Source organism: Anomaloglossus baeobatrachus, chromosome 7, assembly GCF_048569485.1.
Source record: "Anomaloglossus baeobatrachus isolate aAnoBae1 chromosome 7, aAnoBae1.hap1, whole genome shotgun sequence".
Taxonomy (NCBI): domain Eukaryota; kingdom Metazoa; phylum Chordata; class Amphibia; order Anura; family Aromobatidae; genus Anomaloglossus; species Anomaloglossus baeobatrachus.
In genome coordinates this window covers 198,035,838-198,063,076 of record NC_134359.1, presented here as the reverse complement: position 1 = coordinate 198,063,076, position 27,239 = coordinate 198,035,838, and the positions used below count along the sequence as shown (strand labels likewise).

The 27,239-nt window shown below is 40.7% G+C and overlaps 12 non-coding genes across 12 annotated transcripts; 1 reads left to right on the top strand and 11 right to left on the bottom strand.

Annotated features, from left to right (window-relative positions):
- Positions 1 to 1,016: 1,016 nt before the first annotated feature.
- On the bottom strand, positions 1,017 to 1,098 carry TRNAS-GCU (transfer RNA serine (anticodon GCU)). Its single transcript has one exon. It is a non-coding gene; the product is annotated as a tRNA-Ser (tRNA).
- A 1,204-nt stretch (positions 1,099 to 2,302) lies between these two features.
- Positions 2,303 to 2,384, bottom strand: TRNAS-GCU (transfer RNA serine (anticodon GCU)). The gene has a single exon. It is a non-coding gene; the product is annotated as a tRNA-Ser (tRNA).
- Positions 2,385 to 3,588: 1,204 nt separating this feature from the next.
- Positions 3,589 to 3,670, bottom strand: TRNAS-GCU (transfer RNA serine (anticodon GCU)). The gene has a single exon. It is a non-coding gene; the product is annotated as a tRNA-Ser (tRNA).
- Positions 3,671 to 4,874: 1,204 nt separating this feature from the next.
- On the bottom strand, positions 4,875 to 4,956 carry TRNAS-GCU (transfer RNA serine (anticodon GCU)). The gene has a single exon. It is a non-coding gene; the product is annotated as a tRNA-Ser (tRNA).
- A 1,204-nt stretch (positions 4,957 to 6,160) lies between these two features.
- Positions 6,161 to 6,242, bottom strand: TRNAS-GCU (transfer RNA serine (anticodon GCU)). The gene has a single exon. It is a non-coding gene; the product is annotated as a tRNA-Ser (tRNA).
- Positions 6,243 to 7,446: 1,204 nt separating this feature from the next.
- Positions 7,447 to 7,528, bottom strand: TRNAS-GCU (transfer RNA serine (anticodon GCU)). Its single transcript has one exon. It is a non-coding gene; the product is annotated as a tRNA-Ser (tRNA).
- A 1,204-nt stretch (positions 7,529 to 8,732) lies between these two features.
- TRNAS-GCU (transfer RNA serine (anticodon GCU)) lies at positions 8,733 to 8,814 on the bottom strand. Its single transcript has one exon. It is a non-coding gene; the product is annotated as a tRNA-Ser (tRNA).
- A 1,204-nt stretch (positions 8,815 to 10,018) lies between these two features.
- TRNAS-GCU (transfer RNA serine (anticodon GCU)) lies at positions 10,019 to 10,100 on the bottom strand. The gene has a single exon. It is a non-coding gene; the product is annotated as a tRNA-Ser (tRNA).
- Positions 10,101 to 11,304: 1,204 nt separating this feature from the next.
- Positions 11,305 to 11,386, bottom strand: TRNAS-GCU (transfer RNA serine (anticodon GCU)). The gene has a single exon. It is a non-coding gene; the product is annotated as a tRNA-Ser (tRNA).
- Positions 11,387 to 12,590: 1,204 nt separating this feature from the next.
- TRNAS-GCU (transfer RNA serine (anticodon GCU)) lies at positions 12,591 to 12,672 on the bottom strand. The gene has a single exon. It is a non-coding gene; the product is annotated as a tRNA-Ser (tRNA).
- Positions 12,673 to 13,876: 1,204 nt separating this feature from the next.
- TRNAS-GCU (transfer RNA serine (anticodon GCU)) lies at positions 13,877 to 13,958 on the bottom strand. Its single transcript has one exon. It is a non-coding gene; the product is annotated as a tRNA-Ser (tRNA).
- Positions 13,959 to 25,941: 11,983 nt separating this feature from the next.
- TRNAT-AGU (transfer RNA threonine (anticodon AGU)) lies at positions 25,942 to 26,015 on the top strand. The gene has a single exon. It is a non-coding gene; the product is annotated as a tRNA-Thr (tRNA).
- The last annotated feature ends 1,224 nt before the right edge of the window (positions 26,016 to 27,239 follow it).

Sequence of the window (27,239 nt, the reverse complement as noted above, 5' to 3'; positions counted from 1 at the left end):
AACAGTATTTTTACTAAAGATTGAATGTCATGTCTGTATTGAAGCCCTGAAAATTGGTTTATCCCAGATAGCATTCGCATTAGTTTGTCTCTAGACATCAGATGACACTGAAGATCAAATAAGGCCACTCTACCAGAAGCTGCTTTACTATCGGTCAGTAGGAAAAGAGGTGCTGTGGCTTAGTTGGTTAAAGTGCCTGTCTAGTAAACAGGAGATCCTGAGTTCGAATCTCATCAGTGCCTTCTTTTCATAGTCCCGATATAGAAGTTTCGATTTTTAAAGGGCACCTTTCATAGTGAGAGACTAATGTCAAATTTGTCTTTCTCACATCTCTGAGATAGTTGAATGAAGGAATTATAAATATGTGCTGTCTAAGTGCTCAGAAGGAAGAAGATGTCATGCGATGTAGGATGGCACAAGCATGCCAAATAAAAACAGTGGTTTTCTTTTGCCAGATTGAAATGCTTCCATGCGCATCTCTCCCTGCTAGAAAAGTTTGATAGCAGTCTTCTTGAACAGTGAAAGGGCAAGAAAACAACAAGAACAAAGATGGAAGTCAAAACCATGCATAAACAGCTCAATCCATAGACTGTATTGTTAATGCATCACCTGAACTTCACAGCCAACTTCTCTGCCCAAAAACGTAGAAACCAGACCATAAGATCTGAAGAGCATTTTGATGAGTCTTTGCTTTTTCACTGAAGATTTTAAGTTGGCCTCTAACGGAGTGGGCCTTATCTCTTCTCCTTCATTGTCTGGTGTCTGGAGTTGGACTAAGGCAATCCTTACCAGTCATAAACCAATGCTCAATCTGGCAAAATAAAACCCACCGTTTTTATTTGGCATGCCTGATGCAATCCTACATCGGATGACGTCTTCTCTTTTATATGCACTTAGACAGCACAGATTTATGAATCCTTCATTGCACTATCTCAGAGATTTGAGAAGGTCAAATATCCACCACCTGGGTTCTAAATGGAAACTAAGCTTTTCAACACGGAAGAAGGAGATTAAACCGACGAGGATGGGATTCGAACCCATGCATGCAGAGCACAATGGATTAGCAGTCCATCGCCTTAACCACTCGGCCACCTCGTCTACATGCCAAACCTGAAATCAGGTGATATGATCTGATGAGGATTTTGACAAGTCTGTGCAATTGAGCTAAAGATTGTGTATCGGCCTCTGGCAAAATGGACCTTATCACATCTCCTACACTGGATAATGTCAAGAGTTAGACTAGCTCAAACCATATCAGAAATGAGCTAATGCTCAGGGTTTTTAATAACAGTATTTTTACTAAAGATTGAATGTCGTGTCTGTATTGAAGCCCTGAAAATTGGTTTATCCCAGATAGCATTCGCATTAGTTTGTCTCTAGACATCAGATGACACTGAAGATCAAATAAGGCCACTCTACCAGAAGCTGCTTTACTATCGGTCAGTAGGAAAAGAGGTGCTGTGGCTTAGTTGGTTAAAGTGCCTGTCTAGTAAACAGGAGATCCTGAGTTCGAATCTCAGCAGTGCCTTCTTTTCATAGTCCCGATATAGAAGTTTCGATTTTTAAAGGGCACCTTTCATAGTGAGAGACTAATGTCAAATTTGTCTTTCTCACATCTCTGAGATAGTTGAATGAAGGAATTATAAATATGTGCTGTCTAAGTGCTCAGAAGGAAGAAGATGTCATGCGATGTAGGATGGCACAAGCATGCCAAATAAAAACAGTGGTTTTCTTTTGCCAGATTGAAATGCTTCCATGCGCATCTCTCCCTGCTAGAAAAGTTTGATAGCAGTCTTCTTGAACAGTGAAAGGGCAAGAAAACAACAAGAACAAAGATGGAAGTCAAAACCATGCATAAACAGCTCAATCCATAGACTGTATTGTTAATGCATCACCTGAACTTCACAGCCAACTTCTCTGCCCAAAAATGTAGAAACCAGACCATAAGATCTGAAGAGCATTTTGATGAGTCTTTGCTTTTTCACTGAAGATTTTAAGTTGGCCTCTAACGGAGTGGGCCTTATCTCTTCTCCTTCATTGTCTGGTGTCTGGAGTTAGACTAAGGCAATCCTTACCAGTCATAAACCAATGCTCAATCTGGCAAAATAAAACCCACCGTTTTTATTTGGCATGCCTGATGCAATCCTACATCGGATGACGTCTTCTCTTTTATATGCACTTAGACAGCACAGATTTATGAATCCTTCATTGCACTATCTCAGAGATTTGAGAAGGTCAAATATCCACCACCTGGGTTCTAAATGGAAACTAAGCTTTTCAACACGGAAGAAGGAGATTAAACCGACGAGGATGGGATTCGAACCCATGCATGCAGAGCACAATGGATTAGCAGTCCATCGCCTTAACCACTCGGCCACCTCGTCTACATGACAAACCTGAAATCAGGTGATATGATCTGATGAGGATTTTGACAAGTCTGTGCAATTGAGCTAAAGATTGTGTATCGGCCTCTGGCAAAATGGACCTTATCACATCTCCTACACTGGATAATGTCAAGAGTTAGACTAGCTCAAACCATATCAGAAATGAGCTAATGCTCAGGGTTTTTAATAACAGTATTTTTACTAAAGATTGAATGTCGTGTCTGTATTGAAGCCCTGAAAATTGGTTTATCCCAGATAGCATTCGCATTAGTTTGTCTCTAGACATCAGATGACACTGAAGATCAAATAAGGCCACTCTACCAGAAGCTGCTTTACTATCGGTCAGTAGGAAAAGAGGTGCTGTGGCTTAGTTGGTTAAAGTGCCTGTCTAGTAAACAGGAGATCCTGAGTTCGAATCTCAGCAGTGCCTTCTTTTCATAGTCCCGATATAGAAGTTTCGATTTTTAAAGGGCACCTTTCATAGTGAGAGACTAATGTCAAATTTGTCTTTCTCACATCTCTGAGATAGTTGAATGAAGGAATTATAAATATGTGCTGTCTAAGTTCTCAGAAGGAAGAAGATGTCATGCGATGTAGGATGGCACAAGCATGCCAAATAAAAACAGTGGTTTTCTTTTGCCAGATTGAAATGCTTCCATGCGCATCTCTCCCTGCTAGAAAAGTTTGATAGCAGTCTTCTTGAACAGTGAAAGGGCAAGAAAACAACAAGAACAAAGATGGAAGTCAAAACCATGCATAAACAGCTCAATCCATAGACTGTATTGTTAATGCATCACCTGAACTTCACAGCCAACTTCTCTGCCCAAAAATGTAGAAACCAGACCATAAGATCTGAAGAGCATTTTGATGAGTCTTTGCTTTTTCACTGAAGATTTTAAGTTGGCCTCTAACGGAGTGGGCCTTATCTCTTCTCCTTCATTGTCTGGTGTCTGGAGTTAGACTAAGGCAATCCTTACCAGTCATAAACCAATGCTCAATCTGGCAAAATAAAACCCACCGTTTTTATTTGGCATGCCTGATGCAATCCTACATCGGATGACGTCTTCTCTTTTATATGCACTTAGACAGCACAGATTTATGAATCCTTCATTGCACTATCTCAGAGATTTGAGAAGGTCAAATATCCACCACCTGGGTTCTAAATGGAAACTAAGCTTTTCAACACGGAAGAAGGAGATTAAACCGACGAGGATGGGATTCGAACCCATGCATGCAGAGCACAATGGATTAGCAGTCCATCGCCTTAACCACTCGGCCACCTCGTCTACATGACAAACCTGAAATCAGGTGATATGATCTGATGAGGATTTTGACAAGTCTGTGCAATTGAGCTAAAGATTGTGTATCGGCCTCTGGCAAAATGGACCTTATCACATCTCCTACACTGGATAATGTCAAGAGTTAGACTAGCTCAAACCATATCAGAAATGAGCTAATGCTCAGGGTTTTTAATAACAGTATTTTTACTAAAGATTGAATGTCGTGTCTGTATTGAAGCCCTGAAAATTGGTTTATCCCAGATAGCATTCGCATTAGTTTGTCTCTAGACATCAGATGACACTGAAGATCAAATAAGGCCACTCTACCAGAAGCTGCTTTACTATCGGTCAGTAGGAAAAGAGGTGCTGTGGCTTAGTTGGTTAAAGTGCCTGTCTAGTAAACAGGAGATCCTGAGTTCGAATCTCAGCAGTGCCTTCTTTTCATAGTCCCGATATAGAAGTTTCGATTTTTAAAGGGCACCTTTCATAGTGAGAGACTAATGTCAAATTTGTCTTTCTCACATCTCTGAGATAGTTGAATGAAGGAATTATAAATATGTGCTGTCTAAGTGCTCAGAAGGAAGAAGATGTCATGCGATGTAGGATGGCACAAGCATGCCAAATAAAAACAGTGGTTTTCTTTTGCCAGATTGAAATGCTTCCATGCGCATCTCTCCCTGCTAGAAAAGTTTGATAGCAGTCTTCTTGAACAGTGAAAGGGCAAGAAAACAACAAGAACAAAGATGGAAGTCAAAACCATGCATAAACAGCTCAATCCATAGACTGTATTGTTAATGCATCACCTGAACTTCACAGCCAACTTCTCTGCCCAAAAACGTAGAAACCAGACCATAAGATCTGAAGAGCATTTTGATGAGTCTTTGCTTTTTCACTGAAGATTTTAAGTTGGCCTCTAACGGAGTGGGCCTTATCTCTTCTCCTTCATTGTCTGGTGTCTGGAGTTGGACTAAGGCAATCCTTACCAGTCATAAACCAATGCTCAATCTGGCAAAATAAAACCCACCGTTTTTATTTGGCATGCCTGATGCAATCCTACATCGGATGACGTCTTCTCTTTTATATGCACTTAGACAGCACAGATTTATGAATCCTTCATTGCACTATCTCAGAGATTTGAGAAGGTCAAATATCCACCACCTGGGTTCTAAATGGAAACTAAGCTTTTCAACACGGAAGAAGGAGATTAAACCGACGAGGATGGGATTCGAACCCATGCATGCAGAGCACAATGGATTAGCAGTCCATCGCCTTAACCACTCGGCCACCTCGTCTACATGCCAAACCTGAAATCAGGTGATATGATCTGATGAGGATTTTGACAAGTCTGTGCAATTGAGCTAAAGATTGTGTATCGGCCTCTGGCAAAATGGACCTTATCACATCTCCTACACTGGATAATGTCAAGAGTTAGACTAGCTCAAACCATATCAGAAATGAGCTAATGCTCAGGGTTTTTAATAACAGTATTTTTACTAAAGATTGAATGTCGTGTCTGTATTGAAGCCCTGAAAATTGGTTTATCCCAGATAGCATTCGCATTAGTTTGTCTCTAGACATCAGATGACACTGAAGATCAAATAAGGCCACTCTACCAGAAGCTGCTTTACTATCGGTCAGTAGGAAAAGAGGTGCTGTGGCTTAGTTGGTTAAAGTGCCTGTCTAGTAAACAGGAGATCCTGAGTTCGAATCTCAGCAGTGCCTTCTTTTCATAGTCCCGATATAGAAGTTTCGATTTTTAAAGGGCACCTTTCATAGTGAGAGACTAATGTCAAATTTGTCTTTCTCACATCTCTGAGATAGTTGAATGAAGGAATTATAAATATGTGCTGTCTAAGTGCTCAGAAGGAAGAAGATGTCATGCGATGTAGGATGGCACAAGCATGCCAAATAAAAACAGTGGTTTTCTTTTGCCAGATTGAAATGCTTCCATGCGCATCTCTCCCTGCTAGAAAAGTTTGATAGCAGTCTTCTTGAACAGTGAAAGGGCAAGAAAACAACAAGAACAAAGATGGAAGTCAAAACCATGCATAAACAGCTCAATCCATAGACTGTATTGTTAATGCATCACCTGAACTTCACAGCCAACTTCTCTGCCCAAAAATGTAGAAACCAGACCATAAGATCTGAAGAGCATTTTGATGAGTCTTTGCTTTTTCACTGAAGATTTTAAGTTGGCCTCTAACGGAGTGGGCCTTATCTCTTCTCCTTCATTGTCTGGTGTCTGGAGTTAGACTAAGGCAATCCTTACCAGTCATAAACCAATGCTCAATCTGGCAAAATAAAACCCACCGTTTTTATTTGGCATGCCTGATGCAATCCTACATCGGATGACGTCTTCTCTTTTATATGCACTTAGACAGCACAGATTTATGAATCCTTCATTGCACTATCTCAGAGATTTGAGAAGGTCAAATATCCACCACCTGGGTTCTAAATGGAAACTAAGCTTTTCAACACGGAAGAAGGAGATTAAACCGACGAGGATGGGATTCGAACCCATGCATGCAGAGCACAATGGATTAGCAGTCCATCGCCTTAACCACTCGGCCACCTCGTCTACATGACAAACCTGAAATCAGGTGATATGATCTGATGAGGATTTTGACAAGTCTGTGCAATTGAGCTAAAGATTGTGTATCGGCCTCTGGCAAAATGGACCTTATCACATCTCCTACACTGGATAATGTCAAGAGTTAGACTAGCTCAAACCATATCAGAAATGAGCTAATGCTCAGGGTTTTTAATAACAGTATTTTTACTAAAGATTGAATGTCGTGTCTGTATTGAAGCCCTGAAAATTGGTTTATCCCAGATAGCATTCGCATTAGTTTGTCTCTAGACATCAGATGACACTGAAGATCAAATAAGGCCACTCTACCAGAAGCTGCTTTACTATCGGTCAGTAGGAAAAGAGGTGCTGTGGCTTAGTTGGTTAAAGTGCCTGTCTAGTAAACAGGAGATCCTGAGTTCGAATCTCAGCAGTGCCTTCTTTTCATAGTCCCGATATAGAAGTTTCGATTTTTAAAGGGCACCTTTCATAGTGAGAGACTAATGTCAAATTTGTCTTTCTCACATCTCTGAGATAGTTGAATGAAGGAATTATAAATATGTGCTGTCTAAGTGCTAAGAAGGAAGAAGATGTCATGCGATGTAGGATGGCACAAGCATGCCAAATAAAAACAGTGGTTTTCTTTTGCCAGATTGAAATGCTTCCATGCGCATCTCTCCCTGCTAGAAAAGTTTGATAGCAGTCTTCTTGAACAGTGAAAGGGCAAGAAAACAACAAGAACAAAGATGGAAGTCAAAACCATGCATAAACAGCTCAATCCATAGACTGTATTGTTAATGCATCACCTGAACTTCACAGCCAACTTCTCTGCCCAAAAACGTAGAAACCAGACCATAAGATCTGAAGAGCATTTTGATGAGTCTTTGCTTTTTCACTGAAGATTTTAAGTTGGCCTCTAACGGAGTGGGCCTTATCTCTTCTCCTTCATTGTCTGGTGTCTGGAGTTAGACTAAGGCAATCCTTACCAGTCATAAACCAATGCTCAATCTGGCAAAATAAAACCCACCGTTTTTATTTGGCATGCCTGATGCAATCCTACATCGGATGACGTCTTCTCTTTTATATGCACTTAGACAGCACAGATTTATGAATCCTTCATTGCACTATCTCAGAGATTTGAGAAGGTCAAATATCCACCACCTGGGTTCTAAATGGAAACTAAGCTTTTCAACACGGAAGAAGGAGATTAAACCGACGAGGATGGGATTCGAACCCATGCATGCAGAGCACAATGGATTAGCAGTCCATCGCCTTAACCACTCGGCCACCTCGTCTACATGACAAACCTGAAATCAGGTGATATGATCTGATGAGGATTTTGACAAGTCTGTGCAATTGAGCTAAAGATTGTGTATCGGCCTCTGGCAAAATGGACCTTATCACATCTCCTACACTGGATAATGTCAAGAGTTAGACTAGCTCAAACCATATCAGAAATGAGCTAATGCTCAGGGTTTTTAATAACAGTATTTTTACTAAAGATTGAATGTCGTGTCTGTATTGAAGCCCTGAAAATTGGTTTATCCCAGATAGCATTCGCATTAGTTTGTCTCTAGACATCAGATGACACTGAAGATCAAATAAGGCCACTCTACCAGAAGCTGCTTTACTATCGGTCAGTAGGAAAAGAGGTGCTGTGGCTTAGTTGGTTAAAGTGCCTGTCTAGTAAACAGGAGATCCTGAGTTCGAATCTCAGCAGTGCCTTCTTTTCATAGTCCCGATATAGAAGTTTCGATTTTTAAAGGGCACCTTTCATAGTGAGAGACTAATGTCAAATTTGTCTTTCTCACATCTCTGAGATAGTTGAATGAAGGAATTATAAATATGTGCTGTCTAAGTGCTCAGAAGGAAGAAGATGTCATGCGATGTAGGATGGCACAAGCATGCCAAATAAAAACAGTGGTTTTCTTTTGCCAGATTGAAATGCTTCCATGCGCATCTCTCCCTGCTAGAAAAGTTTGATAGCAGTCTTCTTGAACAGTGAAAGGGCAAGAAAACAACAAGAACAAAGATGGAAGTCAAAACCATGCATAAACAGCTCAATCCATAGACTGTATTGTTAATGCATCACCTGAACTTCACAGCCAACTTCTCTGCCCAAAAATGTAGAAACCAGACCATAAGATCTGAAGAGCATTTTGATGAGTCTTTGCTTTTTCACTGAAGATTTTAAGTTGGCCTCTAACGGAGTGGGCCTTATCTCTTCTCCTTCATTGTCTGGTGTCTGGAGTTAGACTAAGGCAATCCTTACCAGTCATAAACCAATGCTCAATCTGGCAAAATAAAACCCACCGTTTTTATTTGGCATGCCTGATGCAATCCTACATCGGATGACGTCTTCTCTTTTATATGCACTTAGACAGCACAGATTTATGAATCCTTCATTGCACTATCTCAGAGATTTGAGAAGGTCAAATATCCACCACCTGGGTTCTAAATGGAAACTAAGCTTTTCAACACGGAAGAAGGAGATTAAACCGACGAGGATGGGATTCGAACCCATGCATGCAGAGCACAATGGATTAGCAGTCCATCGCCTTAACCACTCGGCCACCTCGTCTACATGACAAACCTGAAATCAGGTGATATGATCTGATGAGGATTTTGACAAGTCTGTGCAATTGAGCTAAAGATTGTGTATCGGCCTCTGGCAAAATGGACCTTATCACATCTCCTACACTGGATAATGTCAAGAGTTAGACTAGCTCAAACCATATCAGAAATGAGCTAATGCTCAGGGTTTTTAATAACAGTATTTTTACTAAAGATTGAATGTCGTGTCTGTATTGAAGCCCTGAAAATTGGTTTATCCCAGATAGCATTCGCATTAGTTTGTCTCTAGACATCAGATGACACTGAAGATCAAATAAGGCCACTCTACCAGAAGCTGCTTTACTATCGGTCAGTAGGAAAAGAGGTGCTGTGGCTTAGTTGGTTAAAGTGCCTGTCTAGTAAACAGGAGATCCTGAGTTCGAATCTCAGCAGTGCCTTCTTTTCATAGTCCCGATATAGAAGTTTCGATTTTTAAAGGGCACCTTTCATAGTGAGAGACTAATGTCAAATTTGTCTTTCTCACATCTCTGAGATAGTTGAATGAAGGAATTATAAATATGTGCTGTCTAAGTTCTCAGAAGGAAGAAGATGTCATGCGATGTAGGATGGCACAAGCATGCCAAATAAAAACAGTGGTTTTCTTTTGCCAGATTGAAATGCTTCCATGCGCATCTCTCCCTGCTAGAAAAGTTTGATAGCAGTCTTCTTGAACAGTGAAAGGGCAAGAAAACAACAAGAACAAAGATGGAAGTCAAAACCATGCATAAACAGCTCAATCCATAGACTGTATTGTTAATGCATCACCTGAACTTCACAGCCAACTTCTCTGCCCAAAAATGTAGAAACCAGACCATAAGATCTGAAGAGCATTTTGATGAGTCTTTGCTTTTTCACTGAAGATTTTAAGTTGGCCTCTAACGGAGTGGGCCTTATCTCTTCTCCTTCATTGTCTGGTGTCTGGAGTTAGACTAAGGCAATCCTTACCAGTCATAAACCAATGCTCAATCTGGCAAAATAAAACCCACCGTTTTTATTTGGCATGCCTGATGCAATCCTACATCGGATGACGTCTTCTCTTTTATATGCACTTAGACAGCACAGATTTATGAATCCTTCATTGCACTATCTCAGAGATTTGAGAAGGTCAAATATCCACCACCTGGGTTCTAAATGGAAACTAAGCTTTTCAACACGGAAGAAGGAGATTAAACCGACGAGGATGGGATTCGAACCCATGCATGCAGAGCACAATGGATTAGCAGTCCATCGCCTTAACCACTCGGCCACCTCGTCTACATGACAAACCTGAAATCAGGTGATATGATCTGATGAGGATTTTGACAAGTCTGTGCAATTGAGCTAAAGATTGTGTATCGGCCTCTGGCAAAATGGACCTTATCACATCTCCTACACTGGATAATGTCAAGAGTTAGACTAGCTCAAACCATATCAGAAATGAGCTAATGCTCAGGGTTTTTAATAACAGTATTTTTACTAAAGATTGAATGTCGTGTCTGTATTGAAGCCCTGAAAATTGGTTTATCCCAGATAGCATTCGCATTAGTTTGTCTCTAGACATCAGATGACACTGAAGATCAAATAAGGCCACTCTACCAGAAGCTGCTTTACTATCGGTCAGTAGGAAAAGAGGTGCTGTGGCTTAGTTGGTTAAAGTGCCTGTCTAGTAAACAGGAGATCCTGAGTTCGAATCTCAGCAGTGCCTTCTTTTCATAGTCCCGATATAGAAGTTTCGATTTTTAAAGGGCACCTTTCATAGTGAGAGACTAATGTCAAATTTGTCTTTCTCACATCTCTGAGATAGTTGAATGAAGGAATTATAAATATGTGCTGTCTAAGTGCTCAGAAGGAAGAAGATGTCATGCGATGTAGGATGGCACAAGCATGCCAAATAAAAACAGTGGTTTTCTTTTGCCAGATTGAAATGCTTCCATGCGCATCTCTCCCTGCTAGAAAAGTTTGATAGCAGTCTTCTTGAACAGTGAAAGGGCAAGAAAACAACAAGAACAAAGATGGAAGTCAAAACCATGCATAAACAGCTCAATCCATAGACTGTATTGTTAATGCATCACCTGAACTTCACAGCCAACTTCTCTGCCCAAAAACGTAGAAACCAGACCATAAGATCTGAAGAGCATTTTGATGAGTCTTTGCTTTTTCACTGAAGATTTTAAGTTGGCCTCTAACGGAGTGGGCCTTATCTCTTCTCCTTCATTGTCTGGTGTCTGGAGTTGGACTAAGGCAATCCTTACCAGTCATAAACCAATGCTCAATCTGGCAAAATAAAACCCACCGTTTTTATTTGGCATGCCTGATGCAATCCTACATCGGATGACGTCTTCTCTTTTATATGCACTTAGACAGCACAGATTTATGAATCCTTCATTGCACTATCTCAGAGATTTGAGAAGGTCAAATATCCACCACCTGGGTTCTAAATGGAAACTAAGCTTTTCAACACGGAAGAAGGAGATTAAACCGACGAGGATGGGATTCGAACCCATGCATGCAGAGCACAATGGATTAGCAGTCCATCGCCTTAACCACTCGGCCACCTCGTCTACATGCCAAACCTGAAATCAGGTGATATGATCTGATGAGGATTTTGACAAGTCTGTGCAATTGAGCTAAAGATTGTGTATCGGCCTCTGGCAAAATGGACCTTATCACATCTCCTACACTGGATAATGTCAAGAGTTAGACTAGCTCAAACCATATCAGAAATGAGCTAATGCTCAGGGTTTTTAATAACAGTATTTTTACTAAAGATTGAATGTCGTGTCTGTATTGAAGCCCTGAAAATTGGTTTATCCCAGATAGCATTCGCATTAGTTTGTCTCTAGACATCAGATGACACTGAAGATCAAATAAGGCCACTCTACCAGAAGCTGCTTTACTATCGGTCAGTAGGAAAAGAGGTGCTGTGGCTTAGTTGGTTAAAGTGCCTGTCTAGTAAACAGGAGATCCTGAGTTCGAATCTCAGCAGTGCCTTCTTTTCATAGTCCCGATATAGAAGTTTCGATTTTTAAAGGGCACCTTTCATAGTGAGAGACTAATGTCAAATTTGTCTTTCTCACATCTCTGAGATAGTTGAATGAAGGAATTATAAATATGTGCTGTCTAAGTGCTCAGAAGGAAGAAGATGTCATGCGATGTAGGATGGCACAAGCATGCCAAATAAAAACAGTGGTTTTCTTTTGCCAGATTGAAATGCTTCCATGCGCATCTCTCCCTGCTAGAAAAGTTTGATAGCAGTCTTCTTGAACAGTGAAAGGGCAAGAAAACAACAAGAACAAAGATGGAAGTCAAAACCATGCATAAACAGCTCAATCCATAGACTGTATTGTTAATGCATCACCTGAACTTCACAGCCAACTTCTCTGCCCAAAAATGTAGAAACCAGACCATAAGATCTGAAGAGCATTTTGATGAGTCTTTGCTTTTTCACTGAAGATTTTAAGTTGGCCTCTAACGGAGTGGGCCTTATCTCTTCTCCTTCATTGTCTGGTGTCTGGAGTTAGACTAAGGCAATCCTTACCAGTCATAAACCAATGCTCAATCTGGCAAAATAAAACCCACCGTTTTTATTTGGCATGCCTGATGCAATCCTACATCGGATGACGTCTTCTCTTTTATATGCACTTAGACAGCACAGATTTATGAATCCTTCATTGCACTATCTCAGAGATTTGAGAAGGTCAAATATCCACCACCTGGGTTCTAAATGGAAACTAAGCTTTTCAACACGGAAGAAGGAGATTAAACCGACGAGGATGGGATTCGAACCCATGCATGCAGAGCACAATGGATTAGCAGTCCATCGCCTTAACCACTCGGCCACCTCGTCTACATGACAAACCTGAAATCAGGTGATATGATCTGATGAGGATTTTGACAAGTCTGTGCAATTGAGCTAAAGATTGTGTATCGGCCTCTGGCAAAATGGACCTTATCACATCTCCTACACTGGATAATGTCAAGAGTTAGACTAGCTCAAACCATATCAGAAATGAGCTAATGCTCAGGGTTTTTAATAACAGTATTTTTACTAAAGATTGAATGTCGTGTCTGTATTGAAGCCCTGAAAATTGGTTTATCCCAGATAGCATTCGCATTAGTTTGTCTCTAGACATCAGATGACACTGAAGATCAAATAAGGCCACTCTACCAGAAGCTGCTTTACTATCGGTCAGTAGGAAAAGAGGTGCTGTGGCTTAGTTGGTTAAAGTGCCTGTCTAGTAAACAGGAGATCCTGAGTTCGAATCTCAGCAGTGCCTTCTTTTCATAGTCCCGATATAGAAGTTTCGATTTTTAAAGGGCACCTTTCATAGTGAGAGACTAATGTCAAATTTGTCTTTCTCACATCTCTGAGATAGTTGAATGAAGGAATTATAAATATGTGCTGTCTAAGTGCTAAGAAGGAAGAAGATGTCATGCGATGTAGGATGGCACAAGCATGCCAAATAAAAACAGTGGTTTTCTTTTGCCAGATTGAAATGCTTCCATGCGCATCTCTCCCTGCTAGAAAAGTTTGATAGCAGTCTTCTTGAACAGTGAAAGGGCAAGAAAACAACAAGAACAAAGATGGAAGTCAAAACCATGCATAAACAGCTCAATCCATAGACTGTATTGTTAATGCATCACCTGAACTTCACAGCCAACTTCTCTGCCCAAAAATGTAGAAACCAGACCATAAGATCTGAAGAGCATTTTGATGAGTCTTTGCTTTTTCACTGAAGATTTTAAGTTGGCCTCTAACAGAGTGGGCCTTATCTCTTCTCCTTCATTGTCTGGTGTCTGGAGTTGGACTAAGGCAATCCTTACCAGTCATAAACCAATGCTCAATCTGGCAAAATAAAACCCACCGTTTTTATTTGGCATGCCTGATGCAATCCTACATCGGATGACGTCTTCTCTTTTATATGCACTTAGACAGCACAGATTTATGAATCCTTCATTGCACTATCTCAGAGATTTGAGAAGGTCAAATATCCACCACCTGGGTTCTAAATGGAAACTAAGCTTTTCAACACGGAAGAAGGAGATTAAACCGACGAGGATGGGATTCGAACCCATGCATGCAGAGCACAATGGATTAGCAGTCCATCGCCTTAACCACTCGGCCACCTCGTCTACATGACAAACCTGAAATCAGGTGATATGATCTGATGAGGATTTTGACAAGTCTGTGCAATTGAGCTAAAGATTGTGTATTGGCCTCTGGCAAAATGGACCTTATCACATCTCCTACACTGGATAATGTCAAGAGTTAGACTAGCTCAAACCATATCAGAAATGAGCTAATGCTCAGGGTTTTTAATAACAGTATTTTTACTAAAGATTGAATGTCGTGTCTGTATTGAAGCCCTGAAAATTGGTTTATCCCAGATAGCATTCGCATTAGTTTGTCTCTAGACATCAGATGACACTGAAGATCAAATAAGGCCACTCTACCAGAAGCTGCTTTACTATCGGTCAGTAGGAAAAGAGGTGCTGTGGCTTAGTTGGTTAAAGTGCCTGTCTAGTAAACAGGAGATCCTGAGTTCGAATCTCAGCAGTGCCTTCTTTTCATAGTCCCGATATAGAAGTTTCGATTTTTAAAGGGCACCTTTCATAGTGAGAGACTAATGTCAAATTTGTCTTTCTCACATCTCTGAGATAGTTGAATGAAGGAATTATAAATATGTGCTGTCTAAGTGCTAAGAAGGAAGAAGATGTCATGCGATGTAGGATGGCACAAGCATGCCAAATAAAAACAGTGGTTTTCTTTTGCCAGATTGAAATGCTTCCATGCGCATCTCTCCCTGCTAGAAAAGTTTGATAGCAGTCTTCTTGAACAGTGAAAGGGCAAGAAAACAACAAGAACAAAGATGGAAGTCAAAACCATGCATAAACAGCTCAATCCATAGACTGTATTGTTAATGCATCACCTGAACTTCACAGCCAACTTCTCTGCCCAAAAACGTAGAAACCAGACCATAAGATCTGAAGAGCATTTTGATGAGTCTTTGCTTTTTCACTGAAGATTTTAAGTTGGCCTCTAACAGAGTGGGCCTTATCTCTTCTCCTTCATTGTCTGGTGTCTGGAGTTGGACTAAGGCAATCCTTACCAGTCATAAACCAATGCTCAATCTGGCAAAATAAAACCCACCGTTTTTATTTGGCATGCCTGATGCAATCCTACATCGGATGACGTCTTCTCTTTTATATGCACTTAGACAGCACAGATTTATGAATCCTTCATTGCACTATCTCAGAGATTTGAGAAGGTCAAATATCCACCACCTGGGTTCTAAATGGAAACTAAGCTTTTCAACACGGAAGAAGGAGATTAAACCGACGAGGATGGGATTCGAACCCATGCATGCAGAGCACAATGGATTAGCAGTCCATCGCCTTAACCACTCGGCCACCTCGTCTACATGACAAACCTGAAATCAGGTGATATGATCTGATGAGGATTTTGACAAGTCTGTGCAATTGAGCTAAAGATTGTGTATCGGCCTCTGGCAAAATGGACCTTATCACATCTCCTACACTGGATAATGTCAAGAGTTAGACTAGCTCAAACCATATCAGAAATGAGCTAATGCTCAGGGTTTTTAATAACAGTATTTTTACTAAAGATTGAATGTCGTGTCTGTATTGAAGCCCTGAAAATTGGTTTATCCCAGATAGCATTCGCATTAGTTTGTCTCTAGACATCAGATGACACTGAAGATCAAATAAGGCCACTCTACCAGAAGCTGCTTTACTATCGGTCAGTAGGAAAAGAGGTGCTGTGGCTTAGTTGGTTAAAGTGCCTGTCTAGTAAACAGGAGATCCTGAGTTCGAATCTCAGCAGTGCCTTCTTTTCATAGTCCCGATATAGAAGTTTCGATTTTTAAAGGGCACCTTTCATAGTGAGAGACTAATGTCAAATTTGTCTTTCTCACATCTCTGAGATAGTTGAATGAAGGAATTATAAATATGTGCTGTCTAAGTGCTAAGAAGGAAGAAGATGTCATGCGATGTAGGATGGCACAAGCATGCCAAATAAAAACAGTGGTTTTCTTTTGCCAGATTGAAATGCTTCCATGCGCATCTCTCCCTGCTAGAAAAGTTTGATAGCAGTCTTCTTGAACAGTGAAAGGGCAAGAAAACAACAAGAACAAAGATGGAAGTCAAAACCATGCATAAACAGCTCAATCCATAGACTGTATTGTTAATGCATCACCTGAACTTCACAGCCAACTTCTCTGCCCAAAAACGTAGAAACCAGACCATAAGATCTGAAGAGCATTTTGATGAGTCTTTGCTTTTTCACTGAAGATTTTAAGTTGGCCTCTAACAGAGTGGGCCTTATCTCTTCTCCTTCATTGTCTGGTGTCTGGAGTTGGACTAAGGCAATCCTTACCAGTCATAAACCAATGCTCAATCTGGCAAAATAAAACCCACCGTTTTTATTTGGCATGCCTGATGCAATCCTACATCGGATGACGTCTTCTCTTTTATATGCACTTAGACAGCACAGATTTATGAATCCTTCATTGCACTATCTCAGAGATTTGAGAAGGTCAAATATCCACCACCTGGGTTCTAAATGGAAACTAAGCTTTTCAACACGGAAGAAGGAGATTAAACCGACGAGGATGGGATTCGAACCCATGCATGCAGAGCACAATGGATTAGCAGTCCATCGCCTTAACCACTCGGCCACCTCGTCTACATGACAAACCTGAAATCAGGTGATATGATCTGATGAGGATTTTGACAAGTCTGTGCAATTGAGCTAAAGATTGTGTATTGGCCTCTGGCAAAATGGACCTTATCACATCTCCTACACTGGATAATGTCAAGAGTTAGACTAGCTCAAACCATATCAGAAATGAGCTAATGCTCAGGGTTTTTAATAACAGTATTTTTACTAAAGATTGAATGTCGTGTCTGTATTGAAGCCCTGAAAATTGGTTTATCCCAGATAGCATTCGCATTAGTTTGTCTCTAGACATCAGATGACACTGAAGATCAAATAAGGCCACTCTACCAGAAGCTGCTTTACTATCGGTCAGTAGGAAAAGAGGTGCTGTGGCTTAGTTGGTTAAAGTGCCTGTCTAGTAAACAGGAGATCCTGAGTTCGAATCTCAGCAGTGCCTTCTTTTCATAGTCCCGATATAGAAGTTTCGATTTTTAAAGGGCACCTTTCATAGTGAGAGACTAATGTCAAATTTGTCTTTCTCACATCTCTGAGATAGTTGAATGAAGGAATTATAAATATGTGCTGTCTAAGTGCTAAGAAGGAAGAAGATGTCATGCGATGTAGGATGGCACAAGCATGCCAAATAAAAACAGTGGTTTTCTTTTGCCAGATTGAAATGCTTCCATGCGCATCTCTCCCTGCTAGAAAAGTTTGATAGCAGTCTTCTTGAACAGTGAAAGGGCAAGAAAACAACAAGAACAAAGATGGAAGTCAAAACCATGCATAAACAGCTCAATCCATAGACTGTATTGTTAATGCATCACCTGAACTTCACAGCCAACTTCTCTGCCCAAAAACGTAGAAACCAGACCATAAGATCTGAAGAGCATTTTGATGAGTCTTTGCTTTTTCACTGAAGATTTTAAGTTGGCCTCTAACAGAGTGGGCCTTATCTCTTCTCCTTCATTGTCTGGTGTCTGGAGTTGGACTAAGGCAATCCTTACCAGTCATAAACCAATGCTCAATCTGGCAAAATAAAACCCACCGTTTTTATTTGGCATGCCTGATGCAATCCTACATCGGATGACGTCTTCTCTTTTATATGCACTTAGACAGCACAGATTTATGAATCCTTCATTGCACTATCTCAGAGATTTGAGAAGGTCAAATATCCACCACCTGGGTTCTAAATGGAAACTAAGCTTTTCAACACGGAAGAAGGAGATTAAACCGACGAGGATGGGATTCGAACCCATGCATGCAGAGCACAATGGATTAGCAGTCCATCGCCTTAACCACTCGGCCACCTCGTCTACATGACAAACCTGAAATCAGGTGATATGATCTGATGAGGATTTTGACAAGTCTGTGCAATTGAGCTAAAGATTGTGTATTGGCCTCTGGCAAAATGGACCTTATCACATCTCCTACACTGGATAATGTCAAGAGTTAGACTAGCTCAAACCATATCAGAAATGAGCTAATGCTCAGGGTTTTTAATAACAGTATTTTTACTAAAGATTGAATGTCGTGTCTGTATTGAAGCCCTGAAAATTGGTTTATCCCAGATAGCATTCGCATTAGTTTGTCTCTAGACATCAGATGACACTGAAGATCAAATAAGGCCACTCTACCAGAAGCTGCTTTACTATCGGTCAGTAGGAAAAGAGGTGCTGTGGCTTAGTTGGTTAAAGTGCCTGTCTAGTAAACAGGAGATCCTGAGTTCGAATCTCAGCAGTGCCTTCTTTTCATAGTCCCGATATAGAAGTTTCGATTTTTAAAGGGCACCTTTCATAGTGAGAGACTAATGTCAAATTTGTCTTTCTCACATCTCTGAGATAGTTGAATGAAGGAATTATAAATATGTGCTGTCTAAGTGCTCAGAAGGAAGAAGATGTCATGCGATGTAGGATGGCACAAGCATGCCAAATAAAAACAGTGGTTTTCTTTTGCCAGATTGAAATGCTTCCATGCGCATCTCTCCCTGCTAGAAAAGTTTGATAGCAGTCTTCTTGAACAGTGAAAGGGCAAGAAAACAACAAGAACAAAGATGGAAGTCAAAACCATGCATAAACAGCTCAATCCATAGACTGTATTGTTAATGCATCACCTGAACTTCACAGCCAACTTCTCTGCCCAAAAACGTAGAAACCAGACCATAAGATCTGAAGAGCATTTTGATGAGTCTTTGCTTTTTCACTGAAGATTTTAAGTTGGCCTCTAACAGAGTGGGCCTTATCTCTTCTCCTTCATTGTCTGGTGTCTGGAGTTGGACTAAGGCAATCCTTACCAGTCATAAACCAATGCTCAATCTGGCAAAATAAAACCCACCGTTTTTATTTGGCATGCCTGATGCAATCCTACATCGGATGACGTCTTCTCTTTTATATGCACTTAGACAGCACAGATTTATGAATCCTTCATTGCACTATCTCAGAGATTTGAGAAGGTCAAATATCCACCACCTGGGTTCTAAATGGAAACTAAGCTTTTCAACACGGAAGAAGGAGATTAAACCGACGAGGATGGGATTCGAACCCATGCATGCAGAGCACAATGGATTAGCAGTCCATCGCCTTAACCACTCGGCCACCTCGTCTACATGACAAACCTGAAATCAGGTGATATGATCTGATGAGGATTTTGACAAGTCTGTGCAATTGAGCTAAAGATTGTGTATTGGCCTCTGGCAAAATGGACCTTATCACATCTCCTACACTGGATAATGTCAAGAGTTAGACTAGCTCAAACCATATCAGAAATGAGCTAATGCTCAGGGTTTTTAATAACAGTATTTTTACTAAAGATTGAATGTCGTGTCTGTATTGAAGCCCTGAAAATTGGTTTATCCCAGATAGCATTCGCATTAGTTTGTCTCTAGACATCAGATGACACTGAAGATCAAATAAGGCCACTCTACCAGAAGCTGCTTTACTATCGGTCAGTAGGAAAAGAGGTGCTGTGGCTTAGTTGGTTAAAGTGCCTGTCTAGTAAACAGGAGATCCTGAGTTCGAATCTCAGCAGTGCCTTCTTTTCATAGTCCCGATATAGAAGTTTCGATTTTTAAAGGGCACCTTTCATAGTGAGAGACTAATGTCAAATTTGTCTTTCTCACATCTCTGAGATAGTTGAATGAAGGAATTATAAATATGTGCTGTCTAAGTGCTAAGAAGGAAGAAGATGTCATGCGATGTAGGATGGCACAAGCATGCCAAATAAAAACAGTGGTTTTCTTTTGCCAGATTGAAATGCTTCCATGCGCATCTCTCCCTGCTAGAAAAGTTTGATAGCAGTCTTCTTGAACAGTGAAAGGGCAAGAAAACAACAAGAACAAAGATGGAAGTCAAAACCATGCATAAACAGCTCAATCCATAGACTGTATTGTTAATGCATCACCTGAACTTCACAGCCAACTTCTCTGCCCAAAAACGTAGAAACCAGACCATAAGATCTGAAGAGCATTTTGATGAGTCTTTGCTTTTTCACTGAAGATTTTAAGTTGGCCTCTAACAGAGTGGGCCTTATCTCTTCTCCTTCATTGTCTGGTGTCTGGAGTTGGACTAAGGCAATCCTTACCAGTCATAAACCAATGCTCAATCTGGCAAAATAAAACCCACCGTTTTTATTTGGCATGCCTGATGCAATCCTACATCGGATGACGTCTTCTCTTTTATATGCACTTAGACAGCACAGATTTATGAATCCTTCATTGCACTATCTCAGAGATTTGAGAAGGTCAAATATCCACCACCTGGGTTCTAAATGGAAACTAAGCTTTTCAACACGGAAGAAGGAGATTAAACCGACGAGGATGGGATTCGAACCCATGCATGCAGAGCACAATGGATTAGCAGTCCATCGCCTTAACCACTCGGCCACCTCGTCTACATGACAAACCTGAAATCAGGTGATATGATCTGATGAGGATTTTGACAAGTCTGTGCAATTGAGCTAAAGATTGTGTATTGGCCTCTGGCAAAATGGACCTTATCACATCTCCTACACTGGATAATGTCAAGAGTTAGACTAGCTCAAACCATATCAGAAATGAGCTAATGCTCAGGGTTTTTAATAACAGTATTTTTACTAAAGATTGAATGTCGTGTCTGTATTGAAGCCCTGAAAATTGGTTTATCCCAGATAGCATTCGCATTAGTTTGTCTCTAGACATCAGATGACACTGAAGATCAAATAAGGCCACTCTACCAGAAGCTGCTTTACTATCGGTCAGTAGGAAAAGAGGTGCTGTGGCTTAGTTGGTTAAAGTGCCTGTCTAGTAAACAGGAGATCCTGAGTTCGAATCTCAGCAGTGCCTTCTTTTCATAGTCCCGATATAGAAGTTTCGATTTTTAAAGGGCACCTTTCATAGTGAGAGACTAATGTCAAATTTGTCTTTCTCACATCTCTGAGATAGTTGAATGAAGGAATTATAAATATGTGCTGTCTAAGTGCTCAGAAGGAAGAAGATGTCATGCGATGTAGGATGGCACAAGCATGCCAAATAAAAACAGTGGTTTTCTTTTGCCAGATTGAAATGCTTCCATGCGCATCTCTCCCTGCTAGAAAAGTTTGATAGCAGTCTTCTTGAACAGTGAAAGGGCAAGAAAACAACAAGAACAAAGATGGAAGTCAAAACCATGCATAAACAGCTCAATCCATAGACTGTATTGTTAATGCATCACCTGAACTTCACAGCCAACTTCTCTGCCCAAAAACGTAGAAACCAGACCATAAGATCTGAAGAGCATTTTGATGAGTCTTTGCTTTTTCACTGAAGATTTTAAGTTGGCCTCTAACGGAGTGGGCCTTATCTCTTCTCCTTCATTGTCTGGTGTCTGGAGTTGGACTAAGGCAATCCTTACCAGTCATAAACCAATGCTCAATCTGGCAAAATAAAACCCACCGTTTTTATTTGGCATGCCTGATGCAATCCTACATCGGATGACGTCTTCTCTTTTATATGCACTTAGACAGCACAGATTTATGAATCCTTCATTGCACTATCTCAGAGATTTGAGAAGGTCAAATATCCACCACCTGGGTTCTAAATGGAAACTAAGCTTTTCAACACGGAAGAAGGAGATTAAACCGACGAGGATGGGATTCGAACCCATGCATGCAGAGCACAATGGATTAGCAGTCCATCGCCTTAACCACTCGGCCACCTCGTCTACATGACAAACCTGAAATCAGGTGATATGATCTGATGAGGATTTTGACAAGTCTGTGCAATTGAGCTAAAGATTGTGTATCGGCCTCTGGCAAAATGGACCTTATCACATCTCCTACACTGGATAATGTCAAGAGTTAGACTAGCTCAAACCATATCAGAAATGAGCTAATGCTCAGGGTTTTTAATAACAGTATTTTTACTAAAGATTGAATGTCGTGTCTGTATTGAAGCCCTGAAAATTGGTTTATCCCAGATAGCATTCGCATTAGTTTGTCTCTAGACATCAGATGACACTGAAGATCAAATAAGGCCACTCTACCAGAAGCTGCTTTACAATCGGTCAGTAGGAAAAGAGGTGCTGTGGCTTAGTTGGTTAAAGTGCCTGTCTAGTAAACAGGAGATCCTGAGTTCGAATCTCAGCAGTGCCTTCTTTTCATAGTCCCGATATAGAAGTTTCGATTTTTAAAGGGCACCTTTCATAGTGAGAGACTAATGTCAAATTTGTCTTTCTCACATCTCTGAGATAGTTGAATGAAGGAATTATAAATATGTGCTGTCTAAGTGCTCAGAAGGAAGAAGATGTCATGCGATGTAGGATGGCACAAGCATGCCAAATAAAAACAGTGGTTTTCTTTTGCCAGATTGAAATGCTTCCATGCGCATCTCTCCCTGCTAGAAAAGTTTGATAGCAGTCTTCTTGAACAGTGAAAGGGCAAGAAAACAACAAGAACAAAGATGGAAGTCAAAACCATGCATAAACAGCTCAATCCATAGACTGTATTGTTAATGCATCACCTGAACTTCACAGCCAACTTCTCTGCCCAAAAACGTAGAAACCAGACCATAAGATCTGAAGAGCATTTTGATGAGTCTTTGCTTTTTCACTGAAGATTTTAAGTTGGCCTCTAACGGAGTGGGCCTTATCTCTTCTCCTTCATTGTCTGGTGTCTGGAGTTGGACTAAGGCAATCCTTACCAGTCATAAACCAATGCTCAATCTGGCAAAATAAAACCCACCGTTTTTATTTGGCATGCCTGATGCAATCCTACATCGGATGACGTCTTCTCTTTTATATGCACTTAGACAGCACAGATTTATGAATCCTTCATTGCACTATCTCAGAGATTTGAGAAGGTCAAATATCCAGCACCTGGGTTCTAAATGGAAACTAAGCTTTTCAACACGGAAGAAGGAGATTAAACCGACGAGGATGGGATTCGAACCCATGCATGCAGAGCACAATGGATTAGCAGTCCATCGCCTTAACCACTCGGCCACCTCGTCTACATGACAAACCTGAAATCAGGTGATATGATCTGATGAGGATTTTGACAAGTCTGTGCAATTGAGCTAAAGATTGTGTACCGGCCTCTGGCAAAATGGACCTTATCACATCTCCTACACTGGATAATGTCAAGAGTTAGACTAGCTCAAACCATATCAGAAATGAGCTAATGCTCAGGGTTTTTAATAACAGTATTTTTACTAAAGATTGAATGTCGTGTCTGTATTGAAGCCCTGAAAATTGGTTTATCCCAGATAGCATTTGCATTAGTTTGTCTCTAGACATCAGATGACACTGAAGATCAAATAAGGCCACTCTACCAGAAGCTGCTTTACTATCGGTCAGTAGGAAAAGAGGTGCTGTGGCTTAGTTGGTTAAAGTGCCTGTCTAGTAAACAGGAGATCCTGAGTTCGAATCTCAGCAGTGCTTTCTTTTCATAGTCCCGATATAGAAGTTTCGATTTTTAAAGGGCACCTTTCATAGTGAGAGACTAATGTCAAATTTGTCTTTCTCACATCTCTGAGATAGTTGAATGAAGGAATTATAAATATGTGCTGTCTAAGTGCTCAGAAGGAAGAAGATGTCATGCGATGTAGGATGGCACCAAGCATGCCAAATAAAAACAGTGGTTTTCTTTTGCCAGATTGAAATGCTTCCATGCGCATCTCTCCCTGCTAGAAAAGTTTGATAGCAGTCTTCTTGAACAGTGAAAGGGCAAGAAAACAACAAGAACAAAGATGGAAGTCAAAACCATGCATAAACAGCTCAATCCATAGACTGTATTGTTAATGCATCACCTGAACTTCACAGCCAACTTCTCTGCCCAAAAACGTAGAAACCAGACCATAAGATCTGAAGAGCATTTTGATGAGTCTTTGCTTTTTCACTGAAGATTTTAAGTTGGCCTCTAACGGAGTGGGCCTTATCTCTTCTCCTTCATTGTCTGGTGTCTGGAGTTGGACTAAGGCAATCCTTACCAGTCATAAACCAATGCTCAATCTGGCAAAATAAAACCCACCGTTTTTATTTGGCATGCTTGGTGTCATCCTACATCGCATGACATCTTCTTCCTTCTGAGCACTTAGACAGCATGAAATGCTTCCATGCGCATCTCTCCCTGCTAGAAAAGTTTGATAGCAGTCTTCTTGAACAGTGAAAGGGCAAGAAAACAACAAGAACAAAGATGGAAGTCAAAACCATGCATAAACAGCTCAATCCATAGACTGTATTGTTAATGCATCACCTGAACTTCACAGCCAACTTCTCTGCCCAAAAACGTAGAAACCAGACCATAAGATCTGATGAGCATTTTGATGAATCTTTGCTTTTTCACTGAAGATTTTAAGTTGGCCTCTAACGGAGTGGGCCTTATCTCTTCTCCTTCATTGTCTGGTGTCTGGAGTTGGACTAAGGCAATCCTTACCAGTCATAAACCAATGCTCAATCTGGCAAAATAAAACCCACCGTTTTTATTTGGCATGCTTGGTGTCATCCTACATCGCATGACATCTTCTTCCTTCTGAGCACTTAGACAGCATGAAATGCTTCCATGTGCATCTCTCCCTGCTAGAAAAGTTTGATAGCAGTCTTCTTGAACAGTGAAAGGGCAAGAAAACAACAAGAACAAAGATGGAAGTCAAAACCATGCATAAACAGCTCAATCCATAGACTGTATTGTTAATGCATCACCTGAACTTCACAGCCAACTTCTCTGCCCAAAAACGTAGAAACCAGACCATAAGATCTGAAGAGCATTTTGATGAGTCTTTGCTTTTTCACTGAAGATTTTAAGTTGGCCTCTAACGGAGTGGGCCTTATCTCTTCTCCTTCATTGTCTGGTGTCTGGAGTTGGACTAAGGCAATCCTTACCAGTCATAAACCAATGCTCAATCTGGCAAAATAAAACCCACCGTTTTTATTTGGCATGCTTGGTGTCATCCTACATCGCATGACATCTTCTTCCTTCTGAGCACTTAGACAGCATGAAATGCTTCCATGCGCATCTCTCCCTGCTAGAAAAGTTTGATAGCAGTCTTCTTGAACAGTGAAAGGGCAAGAAAACAACAAGAACAAAGATGGAAGTCAAAACCATGCATAAACAGCTCAATCCATAGACTGTATTGTTAATGCATCACCTGAACTTCACAGCCAACTTCTCTGCCCAAAAACGTAGAAACCAGACCATAAGATCTGAAGAGCATTTTGATGAGTCTTTGCTTTTTCACTGAAGATTTTAAGTTGGCCTCTAACGGAGTGGGCCTTATCTCTTCTCCTTCATTGTCTGGTGTCTGGAGTTGGACTAAGGCAATCCTTACCAGTCATAAACCAATGCTCAATCTGGCAAAATAAAACCCACCGTTTTTATTTGGCATGCCTGATGCAATCCTACATCGGATGACGTCTTCTCTTTTATATGCACTTAGACAGCACAGATTTATGAATCCTTCATTGCACTATCTCAGAGATTTGAGAAGGTAAAATATCCAGCACCTGGGTTCTAAATGGAAACTAAGCTTTTCAACACGGAAGAAGGAGATTAAACCGACGAGGATGGGATTCGAACCCATGCATGCAGAGCACAATGGATTAGCAGTCCATCGCCTTAACCACTCGGCCACCTCGTCTACATCACAAACCTGAAATCAGGTGATATGATCTGATGAGGATTTTGACAAGTCTGTGCAATTGAGCTAAAGATTGTGTATCGGCCTCTGGCAAAATGGACCTTATCACATCTCCTACACTGGATAATGTCAAGAGTTAGACTAGCTCAAACCATATCAGAAATGAGCTAATGCTCAGGGTTTTTAATAACAGTATTTTTACTAAAGATTGAATGTCGTGTCTGTATTGAAGCCCTGAAAATTGGTTTATCCCAGATAGCATTTGCATTAGTTTGTCTCTAGACATCAGATGACACTGAAGATCAAATAAGGCCACTCTACCAGAAGCTGCTTTACTATCGGTCAGTAGGAAAAGAGGTGCTGTGGCTTAGTTGGTTAAAGTGCCTGTCTAGTAAACAGGAGATCCTGAGTTCGAATCTCAGCAGTGCCTTCTTTTCATAGTCCCGATATAGAAGTTTCGATTTTTAAAGGGCACCTTTCATAGTGAGAGACTAATGTCAAATTTGTCTTTCTCACATCTCTGAGATAGTTGAATGAAGGAATTATAAATATGTGCTGTCTAAGTGCTCAGAAGGAAGAAGATGTCATGCGATGTAGGATGGCACCAAGCATGCCAAATAAAAACAGTGGTTTTCTTTTGCCAGATTGAAATGCTTCCATGCGCATCTCTCCCTGCTAGAAAAGTTTGATAGCAGTCTTCTTGAACAGTGAAAGGGCAAGAAAACAACAAGAACAAAGATGGAAGTCAAAACCATGCATAAACAGCTCAATCCATAGACTGTATTGTTAATGCATCACCTGAACTTCACAGCCAACTTCTCTGCCCAAAAACGTAGAAACCAGACCATAAGATCTGAAGAGCATTTTGATGAGTCTTTGCTTTTTCACTGAAGATTTTAAGTTGGCCTCTAACGGAGTGGGCCTTATCTCTTCTCCTTCATTGTCTGGTGTCTGGAGTTGGACTAAGGCAATCCTTACCAGTCATAAACCAATGCTCAATCTGGCAAAATAAAACCCACCGTTTTTATTTGGCATGCTTGGTGTCATCCTACATCGCATGACATCTTCTTCCTTCTGAGCACTTAGACAGCATGAAATGCTTCCATGCGCATCTCTCCCTGCTAGAAAAGTTTGATAGCAGTCTTCTTGAACAGTGAAAGGGCAAGAAAACAACAAGAACAAAGATGGAAGTCAAAACCATGCATAAACAGCTCAATCCATAGACTGTATTGTTAATGCATCACCTGAACTTCACAGCCAACTTCTCTGCCCAAAAACGTAGAAACCAGACCATAAGATCTGATGAGCATTTTGATGAATCTTTGCTTTTTCACTGAAGATTTTAAGTTGGCCTCTAACGGAGTGGGCCTTATCTCTTCTCCTTCATTGTCTGGTGTCTGGAGTTGGACTAAGGCAATCCTTACCAGTCATAAACCAATGCTCAATCTGGCAAAATAAAACCCACCGTTTTTATTTGGCATGCTTGGTGTCATCCTACATCGCATGACATCTTCTTCCTTCTGAGCACTTAGACAGCATGAAATGCTTCCATGTGCATCTCTCCCTGCTAGAAAAGTTTGATAGCAGTCTTCTTGAACAGTGAAAGGGCAAGAAAACAACAAGAACAAAGATGGAAGTCAAAACCATGCATAAA